Here is a 5998-nt window from a genome sequence, read left to right on the forward strand (position 1 = left end):
TTGTGAGGGACCTGGTGATGGTAGACTTGACGGACAACCCTGCTGCATGCTTGCTACACCTAAACAACATGTCCACCAGAAAATACAAAAAATCATTGTCTAGACACCTCTTGAATGCTGCACGTCTATGTATCCCACTGTTGTGGAAGCAATCTAGATGCCCCTCTTTCGGTCTCTGGCTTGTTAAGGTTAATGAGATCTACGTGATGGAAAATCTGACCTCTACGCTCCAGAACACTGAGGAGCTCTTTCGGGACACTTGGAGACCCTGGGCAGCTTTTCAGGACACCGATGCCTACCACCAGGCCATGACCACGACACCTTCCTAAGTCCAAGCGGGGACCGAAATACTACGTTCTAGATACCTAACCTCGCTACTTCCCCCCCAGCCCCCCTGGCCTCTCCTACCCTCAGCTCTCTCCCCCTTGCCTTTCCCTATCTACCCTTTCCCTCTACCCTACACTGTCCCCTCAGCCTGACTTCTCCTCATCGATACCACATATAAGCAAACACCTGATGCACGAATCACGGAGTGATTGAACCTGCCAACCAATCTAGGTTTGCTTACCAATGCCAATTGTCCTCATACCTGTGGCCACGCTAAGCCCAAACTAGCCTGACACTTTATTGCCTGAGCTCTGACATTATTGAACAATACTGTTCGTCTGTTCTTTTTCCAGCTAATGTTGTATTGTGGCACGCGCGGCTATCAGGGCCGTATAACATCTGCTCTGTTGGGCTCAATAGCCTTTTTATGTTCTTGTTACGCACAATGTGATAATTGTACTTCCCTACCCCAAATACATGTTACAAAAACATGAAAGTTCATTTTGTGCGAATAAAGGCAAAACAGAGTATACAGTATTTTCTTTTCATGCCAAATGTACCATTCAAAAATACCACATTATGGCCACTAGATGGCGCTGATATTCTCCTCAGCTTCATCTAGTGGCCATAATGTGTATTTTACTTTGGGTTTGTTAGAGTCAACGTAAAATAAAAATACTTTATTTTTTGCCTCTTTTGCTAAACATTCATAGAGATTTGCAGGGATAATGGTTCTGTTAATTGTTTATAATTAGACCCCTATGTATTTTTTACTCACTCAGCCTGACAATGTTCAGCCCAGCAGCGGTTTCAGGGAAGGAAAAATATAAGCAGATTAAACTTCAGCTTTAAACTGACATTAAAGTCAAAGATTGTTTTCCCTCCCCCAAGGTTAATTAAAGCACTTACCTTAAATTATGTTTCTTAATCCGATCTTCTTCTTTCCCGTCGTTTTCATCTGTCCTTCCAGCGCTGCTGTGCGTGTCCGATCCAGCGCTGACTCCTCTGTCCTTGCTGGCATTTCCTGTCCCACGGTGTCTGCATATGCGGGTGCACGCGTCCATAGACTTAATTTGTGTCTCGCCTCGTCTCCCAGCCGAAATTGTGAACTGCGCATGCGCCCGCCCCATGATGCTTTGCAGCCGCCTGAGAATTTTCACATTTTCGGACAGGAGCGCGCGTGGAAGACACAGGTAAGTTTAAACCGCTTTTAAAGCTTTTTTTTAAACACTTTTTGCATATATCTACTGCTTGCTAGCAATAGATATATGCAAATAAAAAAACCGGAGGGTTTAATAACCCTTTAAGTGAAGTATATCAAAGTATATCAAAGGCCTGGCGGCTATTTGACATCCATGAGAGCCTGGGATAACAGGAAGCAGGTTGAAGGATACTGGTCATCGTTCAACCCAGATGACTGGCATCATCTAGTGGTGGGGAGGAATTACAGCTTCAGATTAAAGGTGAGGTTTTTTTTTCTTATAACTGGGATATCAATTTTTATTTTGTAACGTGAGTTCTGCTTTAAATACTCACACAAAGGCTTCTGAAAAATGTCCAGAATTCCCAGTCCAAGCTGACAATCAGCTGTTTTTAAGCTATTTCAAATGCTGATGAAATAATTTACAATTGACGCTGCTCCTTGGTGCGTAAAAATGTTAGTTTCCTGCAGAATCAGCTGGTCCCTTGAGTATTGGCCCCGATATCCTGTTTTAGGGAGGCTCCTTTCCCTTGCGGGGTCTTATGGAGCCACCCTTGTGTGTGCTAGTAAGCGGTGTGTGTTTCTACAAACACTGTCACAGCAAGGCAAGACATTCTCTGCTCCCCCTTCTCTTTTCTCTGTTCTCCAACCTAGTAGACGGAAGATGCTGGAGATTGCTCTGTCTCTTGTGATATTGTACAGGAGAAGAAGTTCAGGGAAGCTGAGCTGAGAGAGTTGGAGCTGTTTGGAAACATGATGGCTATTGTTGGGTAATGTACAGTAATACCTTGGTTCACGAACACTTCCGTTCACGAACAATTCGGGTTCACAATCAGAAAATTTGGCAAAATGTTTCCTCCGTTCGCGAACTCCACATCGGTTGACGAACACAACGGCAGCCATCTTCCCCTCTCTGACACATGGTCGTGGTTTCCTCTAGTCGCAGACAGACCTGTGCACACTTGCTGTGAAGCTTTTTTGTGTGCTTTTTAGCACATACAGTACTGTACAGTATTATGTGTTACATTGACCCTTATGGAGAAACTTGATTCGGTTCGCGACCAGAAGCATGGAAAGAATTAGGTTCGTGAACCGATGTGCCACTGTATATTTGTATGATCTGGATTCATTATTAAAAATAAGAAGCTCAGAGTTTAATACTACTTTACGGTACAATTGTATATCAGCCCCCTATATGTTCAATGGGAACACAGGAAAAGCAGGAAAGTTTGGTGTAGGTAGAAAATCTCAGGATTCCATTCTGAGGACACAGGACCACAACACACCGAGAGAAGAATCTCTGTTATGTCAGAGAAATTCCTGTAAAAGTTGGAGCACGGCACGGTGCTGTGTAATCTCATTTCAGGAATGTTATCACTGATAAGTGTTCAGTCCGGCAGGTGGAGGCCTCGTTTACACTGGACATTTAGCAAAATGCATGGACAAGAAAAATACAATGGGGGAAATGTATCAAACCTGGAGCAGACAGAATCTGGAGCAGTTGCCCATGGCAACCAATCAGCTTCTCTTTTCAGTCTGTTCAGTTAAAAGAGAACTATGGGGTAAGGCTGGGTTCACACCTAGGCATATTGAATATGCGCGTTTGTTGCGCGTTTCGTGTCGCACGTTTTTACCGCGATTCGCTGTAAAAAAAACGTGCGACAAACGCCCGTTTCCGACGGCTACTTGGCTGTATCCCAATGGAAACGCAAGACCAAAACGCCCCAATGAAGTACATGTACTTCTTTGGGCGTAGGCCATTTTGTATCGCGTTCGGACGGGCGGAAATACGGCAAGGTGTGAACCAGACCCATTGAATACAATGGGATTTAGATGTTTGAGCGTTTTGTAGAGCGTTCGTCGAGAGTTGAACGTTGAATCGTTGAGTGTTGAGCGTTGAACGCGCTACAAAACGTTCAAGTGTGAACCAGGCCTTAGACACTTAGGCCTTAAGTGTTTTTCCCCATAGTTCTTTTTTAGGGTCATGGGAGGACATATACTAGCGTCTTCCCGTGACCCAAAGCTCAGTACATTGCGGGCTATTGCCCACGATATATTGTGAGCGCCACAACCAAGACAGATCCTGACATTGCTGTCGAGATCCGCCCAGCTGTGTGAGTGACAGCTGGCTCTGCCTATCTAGAGGCAGAGCCAGCTGTGCCCACCCCCTCGCCCGTTCGTTCCTCCACTCAGCGCTGGAGGATCGGAGAGGGGAGGGGTAACCCCTGTGGGGAGCGATGACTGACAGTCACCGCTCATTGCTCGGAGTCGATCAGGACGTGAGCAGATCGGTGCATGTTTCTGCTTACTTCCCGATCGATAGAGCCCACCTGTGACAGCTTCTTTGTCACAGCTCGGTTCTAACTATGAGGATGAGTGGAAATCACTCACCTCATAGTTCTCCTTTAAGCTTTGAAAATGAAAGAGAGAAGCTGATTGGTTGCCATGCACAGCTGCTCCAGATTCTGTCTGCTCCAGTTTGGAGAATTTTCCCTCATTGATTCCAGTAGACACGAATGGTATCACCTACATTTTGCAATAAGTTAAGACTTAAAGTGACATTAAACCCTCAGATTTTTTAACATAAACCAATACTGTAATGTGTGCCTTACTGTAATCCATGGTAGTTTCCCTTCTCTTTGCTGCTCTTCCTTTTAAATCCTCATCTCTTCTCATGCTTGGGGAGAACTTCCCTTTGCAGCTGAGTGCCTCTTCCTGTAGTGCTGGCTCAGGTTGTGAACCTTCACACAGACACCATGTATCCATTCCAGAGACAAGTCAGTCTGCTGCAAAACAGAAGTTCTGCCCAGCATGAGAACAGATACAGATTTAAAAGGAAGAGCAGCAAAGAGAAGGGAAACTACCATCGATTACAGTAAGGCACACATTACACTATTGTTTTATGTTAAAAAATCTGAGCGTTTAATGTCACTTTAAGGTTAACTTTCTGACCATGTTTCATATTCCATCCAAGTGTTTTTTCCCTGCGTCTAACGTGTATAAATGCACAGTAAATAACGCGGGATGCTCGTAGCTGAAAATAAATGCTGAATGAGATACTTTCCCACATTTGTTGTGTGTGAGACACCCATTGAAATCCAGCGTAGGGAAAAAATGCCCGTAAAAGCACACGAACGTGCGGTGGATATGTGTTTGGATGAAGCGCTGAGATCTTGAGGAATGCTGAATTGTTTTATTTGCTTAGAAGAACATTACATGTGTGTATGCAGCATTGTGCGGAAAACAGAACTCCCTATGTATCATAGAAAAGCATACACATAGAGATCAACACTGCACAACAGCGCCACTCACAGCCCAAAAGACATATCAGTACATATCAGCACATGCTGTTGCATTTCCAACAATGGCGAGGTGTGAACAGGGACTTAAGGTGTAACATGAAATATGGTCAGATCACAGAACCTCTGTCCTAACCCCACACTTCTTCAGTTCTTCTCCCCGCAGGCTTGTTTCCCTTTTTGAATTTGCCAAGCTTGTGCGTGGCTCCACCCACAGCGGTGTTATCCATTCACAGATCCTTTAACAGGGTATCTGAAAGGAGAAATGACAAGACCCATCAGGCATTGCGGCAGAGGGAATTGTAGGTTTCAATGGAATACAAGTGTGGTGACATCACTGCACTTGTAGTGCATTAACACTTCCTCCCATCCCAATTACTGAATGTCTGTACCCTGGATATGGACGGGAGGAAGAGTCTGCAGGAGCCAGTGCATTGCACCTGCAATCCACTAATGTTAATGCTAATGCTTTACTGGCTTCTATGCAAAAAATTACAAATGCACATTTTTATTTTATCAAGAAGTCTGCATTTATTATTGGGTTTTTTTTTGCAAAAGGTGGAACTTCCCCGCTAAAATGTGACAAATCCTCAGTCCTTTGTATGAATCCTTCAGATAGTTCACACTGACATTTATACTAATGTGCTTCATGTAGAACATATGTAAGCTCCAAGTATAAGCCCCATCCAGTCTCTAGGACACTACAGGGACCCTCCATAGCTCAGGGGCAGGTCCGTAGCTAGAGCGAGGCGACTGAGGCACTTGCCTCGGACACAAGCGCGGCGGTGGGGAGGGGGGGGCTGCAGCCAGGGCTGGGAGAAGTAGGGCAGCACAGCCTGCAGCTTCTCCTCTGGATCCCCGCTGCTCTCCCCCCATCTGTATGGGCAGAGGCAGCGGGAAATACATAAAAAAGAATTAATAAAAAAGAAATAAAGGAATACATTGTGGAGGCGGGGTGCATGACATCACATGATGCTGCACGCCTGTTGCCTCGGGCGCATAGCGTCTAATAGATTTGCAATAATAAAGAGTTCAGTAGGCTCCCAGTGCTGAGCTCCTCCTGCCTGCTGCCCAGGAAATGACAGGAAGCTAATATAAAGACAGGTTCTGGTTGTGTCAGTGAATACAGCTTGTGAACCTTTCATAGCTCAGATGTGAGATGTGCTGCCTG

Source organism: Nanorana parkeri, unplaced genomic scaffold, assembly GCF_000935625.1.
Source record: "Nanorana parkeri isolate BGI_ZX_2015 unplaced genomic scaffold, ASM93562v1 scaffold38, whole genome shotgun sequence".
NCBI classification, from domain to species: Eukaryota; Metazoa; Chordata; class Amphibia; order Anura; family Dicroglossidae; genus Nanorana; species Nanorana parkeri.